The following is a 16,839-nucleotide window of genomic DNA, read 5'->3' as shown; positions in this document are numbered from 1 at the left end:
AGGGAGATGAGTCACGTTGTTAAGCCCTGCGTCACATTATACCTGCGTCAGGTATAATGTATGCACTGGGGCATTCCTACAGAGGAAAGCCTCGTAAAAGTGACGCAGTGAAATCTACAAGATTTCACTGTGTCACTTTTAGGACGCCACTGCATTAAAAACTTACGCCTGCTTGAAGCAGGCATAAGGAGTGATGCAGTGTAGTTGGAATAGGCCACAAAATGGAGGTGCGTCATGCTTGCGACACAACTCCAACAATGGGTGACTTTTGCCCCTACAGATGCTTCAGAATTTCTGACGCATCTGTCAATCCTTCCGCCATGGTGCACCGTATTGTAAATACAGCGCATCCATGGTGGCGCAAACATTTTTTAGGGTGGCACAAGGAAAGTGATGCATCTCTATAGATCCGTCGCTTTATTGTAAATCTGTTCCTAAGTTGCGGACGAAGATTTGGTAGAGAGTTACACTAGATCGGAGTAAAAACTGAAAATCTCTTTCTACTGTGTCTCTGTTTCCTGTATCTAGGAACTACTGGTTTATTTGCTGCAGAGGATCGGTGAGCCTCTGATGGCACATACATACAAAGCCACTTGGTGACGAATTGGTGGGGCAATTCCATGAAAGTCCTTTGGGACCAAGCAACAGATTTTAAATGGCTTTCTTTGCTTGATTGGCTGCCAATATATTTGTTTCAAAACAATAGTTGCATGACTCCTAATAGATGCTTTTAAAATCAGTGTAGCAGCGGAATTCTGTGCTGTGCTGACTTGAAACTGATTAAATCTCCTTTGCGAAGTCTCAAGTAAATGGCATTTGGTTATCCAAGCAGTACCCGATTATAGCTGCCATAAAAGTTCTTCAGTAGCAAGGGACGAAACTTCCTGGTTGTCGTCGAAAGGAAAACACAGTTTGATGCAACCAGTTAATGTTAGGTTTGATTGACAGCTACTGGTCATCAGTACTCTCAAACGTTTAGCAGACTTCTTAGCAGTAGGTAATGGCCCCATTTTCCTGGGCCAGAAATGCTGGGTTCATAAGCTAAGGTCTTGTCTGCATTCAATTTTAGGTTTTTGTTCCTCATCCACCCACAGATGAAGCGCATTATGTATTGGAACATTTCTTGGGAGGCATTGCAACTGTCCAGGCGGATCAGAATCTGAGAATCATCTGCTTTGTTCTACAGTCGGCATCCTCTCACTGCCAGCTCTCTGGCCAAGGGTCTAATAGAGATGCTGAATAAGTGTGGAAACAGTGCAGGGGCCTGAGGTACTCCACACATCACATGGATTTTCTGCACAACAAGCAGCATGTTTAACCCCTCTAGGTATGGATCTAAAACTACTTTGGTGATACATGTTATACCCTCTGCTCGGACATGCTGCAGTAGGATGTTATAGTGTTTTGTATCAAAAGATGCACATAAGTCCAGCCATACTAAACTGAAGATTAAGCCATTGTCCAGCTGATTTCAGAGGTAATCAATATCTAACAGTATTACAGTATCAGTTATTGTGCTTCTGGTAGACACTGGTTTTGTGAGGATTTCATTAATTTGAGCTGTACAGGAATTTACTGAGCTCTTGGGAAACATCTCATTCTATAATTTAGCACACTTAAAGCAGTGGAGAAATTGGATTATAATTCTTCAGCATGAAATGGTCATCAGCATTTCTTTTCAATGAAGGGATAACAATTAACCCTGGGCAAAGCACTAAGCTACGATCGCATAGTTTGCGAAGTTTGCGCAACTTCACACTACGCAAACTGCTCGTAGCACAGTGCGAACATGCGTAGCGTAGTGCAGCTGTCATTTTTTGCTTGCTCGCGGTCCTCAATGTCAAGTTGGCAACCGCGAGCAAGCAAAATGACATGCTCGCGAGACTTTTTCCTTGTTCGCGATCAGCAACATCAAGTTGCCGATCGAGAGCATGGAAAATAAACCTCCCAGCGAGATTCTCAATGCGGGGAGGTCAGGTTTCTCATTGCGAATGGTCGCGTATGCTTGCGACCGCTCGCGATGAGAAACTACCAGTCCACGTTGAGAAAGCTGCAGCTCGAGTAAAAATCTACTCGAGCTGCAGAAAAGTACAGCTCGCACTGTGCAAGATGCCGTTTTCAATGATTGCACAATGCCGGATGCTTGTACGCACTGTGCAATCATTGAAAACGACGTCTTGCACAGTGGAAATATGCTACTATGCAGTTCGCGTAGTGCTACGCGTAGCTCGCGTAGTGCGAAGTGCACTTCGCGTAGCTTCGTGAAGCGCTTCTTCGTGAACCACGTCCACCCCTAATAACAATAGCTATTTAAAAATGTCCAGGTGCTTCACTCAAAGTGAGAGAGGAATTCAAAATTGAAATAAGTGGCTCCATAATATTTGACGTCATACATTTCATTACGTCCAGCTCCAGAGGAGATCCAGACTGAACTTTGGGTAATGAATGCTGTTATATCTCCTTAGGTTTAAACACAGTCAATGCAACCAGATTTTGATCCTACGTATGAGGAGCAATTACAATGATAGGACTATTCACAATACTTTCTTTATTTATGTTTATACTGGCAATGAAGAAAGTATTTAATTTATAGCAATGCGTTTACAAAGGTTTTAAAGGTTGACTAGTTTTGTCAGCATTAGAAAGCTCATGCGTAATTCTAAACGTTTGTTTTTGAGGATTATGTATACTACATACCCAATTAGGATAATATGACAATTTCGTTAGCAATTTAAATTTGTGTTGCTTGGTTCATCGAAGTTCCTTCACCAAAGATGTTTTAGATGCTCTAATTGCAGCATAGCTTCATTAGTTTTTGTGTAAACTAGGGTGCTGGGCCACCCTTTTAGTTACCTGTTTCTTTATTCCATGTGCATGCAGATTGCCAGCAATGACTATCCATATTATAGATTCCTTTTCTGCTATATCGAAAGACTACTTAAATCTATCTTCATCTAATTTAATGTTGAGAGGAAGCTTTCCTTGTTTACTTGCCTGCATATACATATAGTTTTAAGTTCAAATAATTTTTTAGGTCTTAGCTAGACAGCACATGCGCTGTACGAAGAGACGTGATGTGTTCTATCTATGGACTTACAGCCCACCCATCTACTACCATTGGTAAACTTCAGGGACGGCCTATTTTCCATTGATGCCATTCGTCCTGGCATGCGGGCATCATGCCCTCTTCTTGTGTCGGGTACTCCCATAGCACAGGGACCAAGTTCATGTCTTCTTATGCTGATCCAGGTTTGTGAGGCTATTTTTTCTTTGTTTTTAAGCACTCCATAGGAGTACTTGTGTTTCGAACAGCATCCCTTGTACACATACAAGCATACCACTGAAGTCCATGTGCATGTACATAAACAAATGCATTTCTTAAAAAGTTGTTATAATACGAACAGCACTTGTTTATTTATTTTTTGCGCCATATAGTGGTATTAGAGTGCTTGCTCCTTCGGCCATCTTGCCATAGCGCAAACACAAGCCGATGATATTGGAGCACTTTAAGTGCTCACCAGTAACATTACACAATGACACATTAATTTCTGTTGCTGATCCTGCTTCAATTAAGGTATTTTTATTCTAGTCGTTGCTTGACCAGCTCCCTATCCCCTCCTGCTTCCCTGCTTGACCCGTACCTCCATTACATCCCTCAATGCTGCTGCTGTATTTTTTTTTTTGCATAATCTAATTGTATTGGAGCGCTTGTTCGATCCTCCATCTTGCCATAGTGCTAACATCTGCTGATGCCATTGGAGCACTTTCAGTACCTGCTACAATTAACAATGGCACATTAATTATTGTAGTTCGGGGGAAATTTAAGGGATTTGCCCAAAATCACAAATTGTTCAGCTGGCCCGAGATTCAAGCCCGGCTCCTCATTTACCATGTTGGCAGCTTTGACCATTACGCCACATCCTCACTTCACTTCAAAGCACCTAAACTGTTTCTCACTAGTACTTTCAGATTTGTACAGCAAAACCCCATCAACACCAAACAAACATTTGCAAAGCCAATAGATCTTAGCAGTGCCAGAGCTATTGACTTTGTCAATGTGAATGTCTTTTAGCTATCTTGTCTAGCAGCACATCTGCTTTCAGCATGGCTGAAAGTCACTGACAAAAGCGATATGATGCGGCCAGCGCAGGCCACGTCATAGCGCTTTTTTGACAATAAACTCAAACTGGGGGGCGAAGAGATTCGGCTCAACATCCTTTTATTCTGGACTTTCAGTAACTTTTCAACCATGCTGAACAGCAGATGTGCTGCTAGACAACGTGGCTAAAAGACATTAACATTGACAAGGCCATTGCCGAGAGTTATAGGGTTTGCCAATGCTTGCTAAACTAACAAACACTGTCTGGGCATTTATCACACCTCATTAGTAACCGTTTGACATTCAACTATAGCAATAAGCAACAGAAAGATGACCAGCCCAGCTGTGCAAAATGCCTTCCACAAAGCCGCAACTCATGTTGCTGTACTCTTAGTAACTTTGCAACCATTTGAGCTGTAAACAAAAATTTTTTTTGTTAAAATCAACAGATTTTGCGGAAGATGGTGGATTATGTGGCAAGTGCAGCAGATCAATAATTATCCAAAAATCGCTGTGCCACACAACTGCATAATTCCAGTGTACCTGACTCTAGTTTTGAAGACGGATTTCTGTTTGGCAGAGAATAGAACCGTCATGCTCAAAGTATGATATTAAGCTTTTGAACAATCATATTAGGTTTATTATGTGGCATTCAATGCTTTGTCAAAGCCTTGCTGCCAGACAACGAACAGCTCACAGAGCAGAGACAGGCTGAAAGTAAGCATGAAAAAGAAAAACTGGCAATGTCAATGGGTCTCCTCTACGTGAGGTATCGACTTTGTAAGTGCTTTACCCATGTGGTACAGCAGCACAGCTGTACAACATTGTTCAAACATATACAAAAAAAATACCTCCCACAGACAAGACCTATTGGGTTTATGGCCAATCTTCCTTAAAATTACCCTGAGTCACGTACTGTTCGCCTCTGTGTTTCTCATATTTCTATTTGTTTCATTAGCTTAGTGGTCATTTCACACTTTAAAAAAACCAAACCTGTCTAATTCAGTGTAATTCAACCACATAGTTTCACTTGTCAAATCCCTTAATCCTAAAGTTTAAATCTACCTATTATTTTCTTTTTGCAATTCAATGTTTGAGGTTTTACCCTAGGCATGTTTCTTTTTACATTTGTTCCTATTTAAGACTCAACAATGTCACAGTAACATCACTTAAGGGTCCGAATACGGCTAAAAGACATTCACATTGACAACTTCAATAGCTTGGTGCTCAGGCATTGCTTAGACCTATTGGCTTTGCGAATGCTTGTTAGTCAAACTTACACCTCGTGTAAAATGTCTGGCATGCTACTGGTAGGTATTGGTTTGAGCGGAAACGATATTTTCTGCGTGCACTAACCTCCTGCTGGTTTCTTGTGAAACTTTTTTGTGCGATGTACGCACTTGCTAAAAAATTAAGTGAAATTGCGTAATTTGAAAATTCGAGAAATTTGGTGAATTTCATGTGCAATTCTGGTATTTATGCAGCAGTGAAGGCAGAACAGCACCTTTGAGGCACCTTTGAGGCAGCAACCACCGTTGTCACCATTGTCCTTCTCTCTGTTAAGCGGTTTTGACCTTTTACGTGCCTCAGCAATGGTCTGGCTAACAAAGCTCAGGTGTGTATTTCTGCAGGACAGACATTCTGATGGGCATTTGCAAAAGCCAACTTGAAGTTGCTGTGCGTTTTATCCTATTCTTTTTTTCACTTTTACCATAAGAAATGTTTTGAGCTTTTCAAATATGATTATCCACCAAATCTACAACAGCTGAACTTTTATAAAAGACCAATTGTGCTTTTATGTTTTTTACCACTTGGCTTTCAGTGCTATACTTTGCCATTTTAAGGCTGGAAAGTCGAAGCATCCGAGCTCACACAGCGTTGAGAGTAGCAGTTTTAATGTGCATTAAGAGAGCCCCCGTGCTCATTTCCTTTCTCATTCCTCTCTCTGTGCAATATGAATTTTCAAAGACTCTTCTTTCTGCCACTCATCTGAAAAGAGCCTGGAATCAGCTCCTGGGATCAGAAGAACACATCTGACAGAGACCCACACTGCTGGGCTGGGAGGGAACTGAAGAAAATTAATGGAATGGTACTTCAAAGTCACTTAGGGAGAGAATGACGTCTGCTTACAGCTAGCACTCTCACTGGCATATCACTGTCAGAGAGAGGGGACCCTGCAGCGTGCCGGCACCCCTGCACCGTGGCTCGCACCAATTATTCCCTGAGCTGCCCCAGAGTTTTGAGAGGTTTTAAAAAAGAAGCACCAGCTGCCGCACTTTGACACTAATGGAAACAACACAAGAAAATGTGCCCTCACAGCAGCCTGGGTCCTCGAATTCAGGTCACCCACGCAGCGACTTTGAAGCCAGATCTTTCTCCAAGTGTCCCTTGATGTCGAGAAAGGCTTCAAATATTTTTCTTTCCATAAAAATGAAATATATTAAGGACACCAACATTGTCTTTCTGGAAGATTTTTTTAATTCACTCTCAGATAGGGAGCTTGACGTTCCATAATGTATACAGAGTTTTATGACTGAATATGTCATTAACATACAACAGAGAGTATTTTATTCCTTTTAATAAATAGCCTCCCCACAAACCTCTTAAAACCTTGGGAGTCCTGCTCCTTCAGATGAAGGAAATAGTATGGTTGCAGACATGAAGAACACAATAGTAATTGACAGTGCAACTTTATTTCCACCAAAATGTAGTAATTTGTTGCAAAATCCTATTAGAATAATTTTAATGAAAATGAGATAAAAAAAGGGTTAAGGTTTTAGATACGTGTAACATGTACAGAGATTCTCTTTTTCCTTGCTATAAACAACCTGCTAAAATTAAACCTGTTGTAGTTGATCTCTTCTTTCTGCTCATCACTGGTAATTTAAAAAAACAGATTACAAGAATGAAAAGCCAATTCTCCTTTTCTGTGTTTAAACAGCACCTGCCTTTCAACTCACCTACTGGTTCTGCAAGCAGGCATTTATGACGTCACAGCACAACTGTAATACGTTTTTGTAGTTGAGCAGCTAAGTCATTTTCATATTAAAGGTGACTAGAGTCACATTTTGACTGTAATAAGGAAATTTGATACATGGTATTTTGTAGCTTACATGTAGTACAGCTACAGATAGGTAAGCAGAGAACTATTAGGTGAAGTATTATTTTTAACTCCACTTACAAGTACCTTGAATATATGTGCGCACACACACGTGTTTTATGTGTGTGTGTATATATAAATCAATATCGATATATATATAAAAACAAATGCATGTCTGTCTGTCTGTCTGTTTGTCCTTTATGCATTACTACTCCATTCATCCGATCGCCATGAAACTTTGGGAAGTTGTTGAGTACACTCCCGCAAAGGTTTATGGCATATGCATTACTACACCATTCATCCGATCGCCATGAAACTTTGGGAAGTTGTTGAGTACACTCCCGCGAAGGTTTCTGGCATATGCATTACTACACCATTCATCCGATTGCCATGAAACGTTGGGAAGTTGTTGAGTACACACCCGCGAAGGTTTCTGGCATAACATTTTTTTAAATATCGGCCCCCCAAGGCCCTCATAATCTTTCGAATACTGAATTTTTCCATTTACGGAATACCAGGTGAAGCGACAACGTATAAGTCCATCGATACTGTGATGAATCAATACGAAGTTGTCAATTACCCAACGGAATTCTTGAATTCAATGGATTTGCCAGGTATGCCACCGCACATTTTAACATTGAAAATTGGCGTGCCGATCATTCTTCTCCGAAACATCAATCCACCACGACTTTGCAACGGTACAAGACTTTCGGTGAAAAAGATGATGAACAATGTCACCGAAGCTATAATTTGGAATGGGAAATTCAAGGGGGAAGGTGTACTGTTGCCACGTATTCCAATGATCCCAACAGATATGCCTTTTGAATTCAAATTCGCTGCAAGTGTGTGGACTAGATTTGGAGAATCCGCGCTTCTCACATAGACAACTGTATGTGGCCAGCTCACGCGTCGGAAAACCTTCTGATTTATTCGTGTACGCACCAGACAGAAAAACCAAAAATATCGTATATCCACAAGCGCTCGAATAAATAAATAGAATTAAAACAACACTTTGAAATGTTTTCCATATTAAAATAAATAAGTTTCAATAAAAATGACACAATGTAAATTGAATGTTATCATAACGAGTTTCCTTGAATTTCCTTTCTTATGAGATCGCAGCAACACGCCATTGGTAAGCTAGTATATATATATATAAATAAATAAATATATATATATATATATATATATATATATATATATATATATATATATATATATATATGCATATATACATATATATATATATATATATATATATATATATATATATATATATATATATATATATATATATATGCCGAGAACTTGGTAATTGCACCAGGAAACTGGAAACAAGAAACGAACCGGACCCAATCAGGTATATTTAGCGCAAATTTTATTTGTGCAACCTCTCGTTCGCCATGACGCGTTTCGGGCCCTGAAGCCCTTGATCACATGACATGGTCGATTTCACCTCGTAATTTTAAAGTGCAGGTAGTGGCCACATGACCACGGGCCTATAGAGCTAAACAACATACTTCAGCCTAGTCCACAACCGTAATCTCTATTTCATATGGCATTGCAATAAATTTTACAATACATAATGATTACATTTTCTGCACCTTCCTTTTTACCCATATTCCAGACCTGTGTACAAAATTCACAATAAATAGATAAAATATGTATAAAAAATATATATATACATATATACATATAAACATGTGCAAAATTGCCAAATACAAAACATAGAGTATGATTACTGATAAAATTATAACACAATATGTCATTATATGTACACAGATTTATATTTATCATAAACAAAGCGAATATCAATATATAATATATTGAATTTCGTATTCATATTTTCTGATAAAAATTTTGTGCAAAAAATCTGCCTGTAGTATGCAGATATTTGCTGATCTAAAATCTATTTAGTCTGGACTGTGTTATACAGGAGGCAAGGGTAAATAGTGTAACGCCCAAGTGGGAAGGAAAGGTAGAGGGTTAATGGTGTAACGCCCAAGTGGGCCTAATCAACTTATTGTGGACTACTGCTACTACACTGCCCGTGAATTCATTTTATATCCTGCACCTTTATATTTAAGAAAAGATTGTGTAATTTCCCTTAGTGATAAATTAAATTATAATATTTTTGTTAAAAGCAGTTATTGATGTTTACATCTATGACCTTACTTGTACGGATTTCCAAACAGGATGGGCTAACTTGGACAGATCTATAACACATGTAAGTTTCAATTTCATAATTATAAACATGTGTACAAGTCTTCAGTCGCGTTATATATATATATATACTAGCAGCCCACCCCAGCTTTGCCCGGGGCAGAAGGGGGCTGGGGGCAGCATTTTTAGCCTCTGTGCCCCCCCCCCGACATTGCCCAGACCGCATCCGCATCCCTCCCGCCTCCCGCCCCGACATTGGCGACATTGGCCATACCGCCTCCCGCCTTGAGCCTTCAGCCTTCAGCCTCCCGCCCGCCCCGACATTGGACATACCGCCAAATACAAAACATAGAGTATGATTACTGATAAAATTATACCACAATATTTCATTATATGTACACAGATTTATATTTATCATAAACAAAGCGAATATCAATATATAATATATTGAATTTCGTATTCATATTTTCTGATAAAAATTTTGTGCAAAAAATCTGCCTGTAGTATGCAGATATTTGCTGATCTAAAATCCATTTAGTCTGGACTGTGTTATACAGGAGGGAAGGGTAAATAGTGTAACGCCCAAGTGGGAAGGAAAGGTAGAGGGTTAATGGTGTAACGACCAAGTGGGCCTATTCAACTTATTGTGGACTACTGCTACTACACTGCCCGTGAATTCATTTTATACCCTGCACCTTTATATTTAAGAAAAGATTGTGTAATTTCCCTTAGTGATACATTAAATTATAATATTTTTGTTAAAAGCAGTTATTGATGTTTACATCTATGACCTTACTTATACGGATTTCCAAACAGGATGGGCTAACTTGGACAGATCTATCTATAACACATGTAAGTTTCAATTTCATAATTATAAACATGTGTACAAGTCTTCAGTCGCGTTATATATATATACTAGCAGCCCGCCCCGGCTTTGCCCGGGGCAGAAGGGGGCTGGGGGCAGCATTTTTAGCCTCTGTGCCCCCCCCGACATTGCCCAGACCGCATCCGCATCCCTTCCGCCTCCCGCCCCGACATTGGCGACATTGGCCATACCGCCTCCCGCCTCCCGCCTTGAGCCTTCAGCCTCCCACCCGCCCCGACATTGGCCATACCGCCTACCGCCTCCCGCCTCGCGCTTGCGCCTTGAGCCTCCCGCCCGCCTCCCGCCTGCCTTTTCCTTACCTGAGCCGCCACTCCTCGCCGCAAGTCACCGCTCCTCCCCGCATATCGTCATTACGTTACGTGTAGGTCGCGATCAGCGCTACGTCGCGGCCGGCGCTTGTTTTAGGGGACTACTTTGTTTACAAATTTAAATTTTTTAATTTACGTTTTTTTAAATTTAATGTCGCCTATGTCCATCTACACACCCTGACATTTTCATAGATGTATCGGGTGTGTAGATTGGCGCTGTGGTTCCCGAGTTTACCTTGCCAAAAGGTGCAAATTCTCTCTTTATAATAGTAGTATAGATTGTTAGACCTGTCAGCCTTTTGGTGGTCCCTCCTACTTATTTATTTATTTTTTTGTCCCCTTTTTGCCCCTCAATCTTTTTATTTTTTTGATGTCCACTGGATTCTTCAGGTGTTGACCTAGGGGTTAGGTGCTCTTTGCCCTCATAGATCTTCCCTAAGGCCTAGGCACCTTTCTGACTGGATTTACAAGACCCATAAAATGGTGGCCAGTAACTGCCACAACTGCCACCTCAGAGACTGGACCCATAGGTTAGAATAGGAACATTCCAGAACCTTCTGGTCCCTTCTGGACCTTCTGAGGTCAGCCTATATAAGGCGGAATGTTGGGCAGCCAATTTAGAAGGTGTCATGTAGAGAAGCATTCTCAGGGAGCACAGACTGCTATGAATAGGGAAGGGTGATCCTGTCTGGGTTGATGGTTCTGGAAGGACTGCTGCCAGCGCGGTGAATCTGCCTCCCTTCCTGCTGATCTGGCCCAGCTGAGATAGTGGCTGAGGGGGAGGAAATTGACCTCCTTTAGGAGCCGGCGGCTAATTTCCCATCCCCTATCTCTGGCCCTGCATAGGTAAGCTTCTCTTGAGTCTGACTCCAGTGTCACCAGCCGAAGAGAACTGTAGCGGTGAGTGTGGCCTGGGAGCACTGACTGGTTGCGGCTGAGGAGTAGGGGCTGAGGTGATTCCCCGCCCTCGCTATCCAGCAACAACTGGACTGACAGGATTTCTAATCGATAGAAACTCCATTCACTTACCCAGGATCCCGGGTGTCGGGGTGCGCTGGGAGGTCGTCCTGTTGCCGAGCCCTAGGAACACCTCCGTAGGGGCCTTGCCGAGGAGTAAAGGTTGTCAGTGACAGCGGGCCGGGGCATCCCCCTTTGACGATCTGCGGCTTCCGCCTGGCGTACGGGGAGATTGGCCCTCCCGCTGAAGCCTGGTGGAGGAGGGGAGGGCGTTGCCGAGAGTAGCGTTCTGACGGCTGCGCAAGACAGGAAGCTGGGAAGGCCTCTCGCCCGGAGTAGGCGGTATTGCACCACAGTGACCCCTCTCCCGCGCACTCTCAGTAAGGCAGCGCTGATCTGTAGTGTCTTCCCTGCTGCGCAGGACCAGTGAGGGGGAATGCTTGACTTCACCAGGCGGCGCCGATCTACGACAAAACATCGGCTGGCAAGCTGAGAGAGGCCCCCGCCTCAGCTGACACGCCAGGTGAACAACGGAGGCGGCTCGCTGTTGTGAGGAGCTAGCTAGAAGGCCTGTACTCCCACTGGGGGGGGTCTGTGGTAAGAACGGAGACTCCCCGTGGCAGTAAGAAGAACGAGGAACAATACTGAAGGCTACAAGTAAGCTGGTAATTGGGGCTTTGGCGGGACCCTAACGTGGCAAGGTAACGAACAAGAGCCAGGGATTCCTAAGTAACCGCGGGAGTCTTACTTCAGAGACAAGAGACTGGCTAACCTAATAACAACTGTTTCACCTTGAAACCCACGGAATAGAGGTCTGGGCATCGTGAGCTATTTGCTCAGGGTCTAGAGTTCCAGCTGTCTATGATATTTATTTTGTCCCGAAAGGGGGGGTAACTGTTTTCGATTCAAGTGTAAAATTGCCTGTATCAATCCTGTTTAGAGGAACATGTGAGAGTATTGCATTGCTGAGAAGGGACATCCACTAGTTTCACTGAAAAGGATGGAGGTCAGTGGGTATGATCATCATTTCAAGGTGACTTCCAGGGAATTATAGTACTAAGTGGGTGTTGCCGGGATCATTCTTAGTGAAGGAGAAAGTGTAACATCATATGCAATGAAATGTGAAGTTTCCTTTTTATTGATGTAAAGCGACTGATGCTGGGATATATGATGTGAAGAAGTGACAAAATTGACAGATGAAATAAGGGAGAGTATACAGAAATCTTTTATAAAAGTGAACCGTATTTTTCTAAAACTGGTGTAGCGTTGTTTTTGAGTGGAAGTGCGCTGAGTTACTGCGGGGTTGGACGCAAGCTTAACACTTTTGCCTCTAGATCTGACTATCTACTCTGTGTCAAGCTACCCTATGTGGACTAGAGACCCCAGGTCCAACATAATTGGTAGCAGCGGTGGGATAAGAACTGTGCTTGCGTCCACTCTATAGTAACAAAGTGTACTCCATAGGCCTACACCTGGAGTTTTCTCCTGGCGGACTTCCTAATTAGTTCTTTTGGTTTTTCCAAATTTACTCCTGGTGGTGGGTGGAGGAAGCTACTAGTTACCCTCTGAATTAATTCTTTCCAGGTGTCCCGAACTTTCTTGGCAAAAATGGAATTTGTACTGGAGGAGTTAGAAACCTATACTGTGGCTCAACTCCGAGAATTTTGTCAGAATATGGGAGTGTTCTTTAAGCGTGGTGCTAAGAAGGGGGAACTTCAGACCAGCTTGAGGGCGTGGGTGGCAGCGCACCCAGAAGGGAAAGAGGAGGAAGAGGAAACAGACAGGGGCACTGTCATCGGGGTCGATGGATTGTTCCAACCTGAAATGGGGAACCTACTACCGGGTCCTAGGACATCTTCCAGGGAGGGAAGCAGTGTCTCAGCGAGAAGCTTAACTGAAGCCGAACTAGCGGACAGGAGGGAAAAAAGACAGCTAAAGTGGGAGTTAGCCCAGATGGAAAAGGAGAAAGAGGAGCAGAGGATGGCACACGAGTTGAAACTCAGGGAGTTAGATCTCAAGGCCCTGCAGATAGGGACCTCCAATTCTCCAAATGGTGGCAGCGAACCAAAGGAATTGACCAGGGAACCCAGACCTTATCTACCTAAGGATGTAGTCACCAGCTACGGTACAGGGGATGACATCGCCAAGTGGCTGGCTGCCTATGAGGTCTCCTTAAGAGCCCATGGGATCCTGGAAAAACACTGGGGGGGGGGGTTTGTACAAATACATGCCTCCTGCAGGAAGGGATACACTCTTGGCCCTAGAGCAGGGAGAGCAGACCCACTACCCCACCATGAAAGTGGCGCTAATCAGAAAGTTTGGACTGACCCCAGAGAAGTATCGGCAGATGTTTTTAGGGGTAGTCACAAATTAGGCACACAGAATTGGGTGGATTTCTTGGACTACGCAAAGAAGGCATTAGAGGGCTTGGTGCAGGGCAGCGAGGTGGAAGACTATGAGGGGTTGTATGACCTTATACTCAAGGAGCACCTACTCGAGAAATGTTTTCCCGAGCTGCATCAACATCTGGTGGACAGCAAGCTGACCAACCCCTGAAAGCTTGCAGAGGAGGCGGACATCTGGGCAAGTACCCGGGTGTCCTCAAAGGGGACTGGAGGGGATTCCCAAAGGGCCGGACAGGGCGCCCCCCAGAGGAAGGAGGGGGGAGATAAAAAGCGGGAGTTCTCAAAAGGCCCCCAAAACAGTTTCCAGGGAAAGGGAACAGGATTCACCCCTAAGGCTAACCCGCCCCGAAACCCTCATCCTGGCCAAAGCCAGCAGCCAAGGGTTGTCATTATAAGGGAGATGTCAAGTGCCCAAAAAGACCACCCCCTCCCACCGGAGGAGAAGCCCCGGGAGTCGCTAGTGTAGTGCTCGGGGAGGAGTTGCCCTTGGATAAGGGGGGTGAGTGGGCGGGTGTCACCTTAGTGTCCCTGGGAGATCGGGAGATGGTTCCTAAGATCCAGGTGCCCTCAAATACTGTAAAGTATGGGCAATGGGTCACCATCAATGGCCAAAGAGGTGAGGCTCTGAGAGACACAGGAGCCAGTATGACTATGGTAAGGGGTCAACTGGTGTCTCCAGAGCAGGTGATTCCACATGTACTCCACCCCGCCGCGATGGCTGACGGCAGATTGGGCCACTACCCTGTGGCTGAGGTTCCCTTTGAGTGGGAAGGGGTTGCAGGTTCACTTCGAGTTGCCGTAAGCCCTGCCGTGCCAGTTGATTGTCTGTTGGGAAATGACATGGAGCACAATGCTTGGAAGGAGGTGGAATACCGGACTCATTCGGAGATGCTGGGTACACCCGACTGGGCCTGTGCAGCACAAGGTCTGCGACTACCCGGAGAGGGAGTTCGCCTGGACTGGAGCCTGGAACAATGACCCAGCTCGCTGCCAAAAAGGGAAAGACCCGAAGACAGGAGAAGCCTGCTTCGGCTTCCACGCCCCATGAGACAGATCGGCCACCTGCGGTGGTGGGCCAGGAGTCCGTGGAGGGGGAAGTAGTCTCCCTGGAGGACTTACCTATCCCTGCTGAGTGGCATGTGGAAGGAGGGCCTACCAGGGAGGAGTTGTGTAAGGGCCAGAAGGAGTGCCCTACCCTTGAGGGACTGAGGCGACAGGCCGAAGCCCAGGCAGCAGGGAACGTTGCAGGGCACTACCATATTTACTGGGAGGACGGACTCTTCTACAGTGAACCCAAGGTACCTTTGCCCGGTTCATCATGGGCCTTGGTAGTCCCTCAACGGTACCGAGCCTTTCTTCTGGAACTGGCTCATGAAATTCCCTTGGCAGGACACTTAGGACAGGCAAGACCTTTGCCCGGCTTGTCCCCCACTTTTACTGGCCTCAGATGAAAGTGGCATCCGACACATACTGTCGGACGTGTGTATCCTGCCAAGCCAGTGGGAAGACAGGGGTGAAGCTGAAAGCTCCCCTGGAACCACTTCCTGTCGTTAGCACCCCCTTTGAAAGGGTGGGCATCGACATTGTGGGGCCATTGGATCCACCAACTACAGCTGGTCACAGGTTCATCCTGGTACTGGTGGATCACGCCACGCGGTACCCAGAGGCAATTCCTCTGAGGACTGTCACTGCACCTGTGGTGGCTAGGGCCCTGATGGGGATCTTTACCCGAGTGGGTTTCCCCAAGGAGGTTGTGTCCGACAGGGGGACCAACTTCATGTCAGCGTACATGCGGGCTATGTGGAAGGAGTGTGGAGTTACCTACCAGTTTACCACTCCTTATCACCCCCAGAACAATGGTCTGGTGAAAAGGTTCAACAAGACCTTGAAAGGCATGATAAGAAGTCTGCCTGAGAGCCTGCGGAGGAAATGGGACGTCCTCCTACCCTGTTTGTTAGTTTCCTACAGGGAAGTGCCACAGAAAGGAGTGGGCTTCAGCCCCTTCGAGCTTCTGTATGGGCACCTTGTGCGTGGACCTCTCAGCCTGGTGAAGGACGGATGGGAAAAGTCTCCCAAGAAGCTTCCCCAGGATGTGGTGACCTACATGCTGGCTTTCCAGAGGCAAATGACAAAGTTGTGGAAGCAAGCTTCTGACAACTTGGAAGCCAGCCAAGCAGTAATGAAAGAGTGGTATGACCACAACGCTCACCCGCTGGAGTTGGAGCCTGGCCAGAAAGTATGGGCGATGGAACCTGGAGAGCTAAGTGCCCTCCAGGATCGCTGGACAGGCTCCTTTGAGGTGAAGGAGAAGAACGGTAAGGCCACCTACCTGGTGGACCTTAAGACCTTAAGACCCCTCGACAGCCCCTACGGGTGCTGCATGCCAATCGCCTCAAACCCCACCACGAGAGGCCCGAGGTCATCTTGATGATGGTGACTGATGGTGCAGAGGAAGCGGAAAGCGAGCCTCTCCCTGACCTTTTTTCGTCTCAGGAAAAGGATGGGTCGGTGGAGGGAGTAATTCTCTCCCCATCCCTAACTCCTGAGCAGCGAGAGGACTGCCGCCAGGTCTTGGAGCAGTACTCCTCGTTGTTCTCCCTTGTCCCGGGAAGGACCCACCTGTGTACCCATGATGTGGACACATGAGACAGCCCACAAGTGAAGTCTAAGACCTACCGGCTGTCCGACAAGGTGAAGGCCAGCATCCACAGTGAAGCTACCAAGATGCTGGAGCTAGGAGTCATTGAACCTTCCAGCAGCCCCTGGTCCAGTCCGGTGGTTCTGGTACCAAAAGCTGCCCCACCGGGCACCACTCCAGAACTGAGGTTCTGTGTGGATTACCGGGGACTGAACTCAGTGACTAAGACTGACGCACATCTGATCCCTAGGGCGAATGAACTTATTGACCGGCTGGGAGCTGC

Source organism: Lissotriton helveticus, chromosome 6, assembly GCF_964261635.1.
Source record: "Lissotriton helveticus chromosome 6, aLisHel1.1, whole genome shotgun sequence".
In the NCBI taxonomy this organism is placed as follows: Eukaryota; Metazoa; Chordata; class Amphibia; order Caudata; family Salamandridae; genus Lissotriton; species Lissotriton helveticus.
This window is presented reverse-complemented; position numbering follows the sequence as displayed.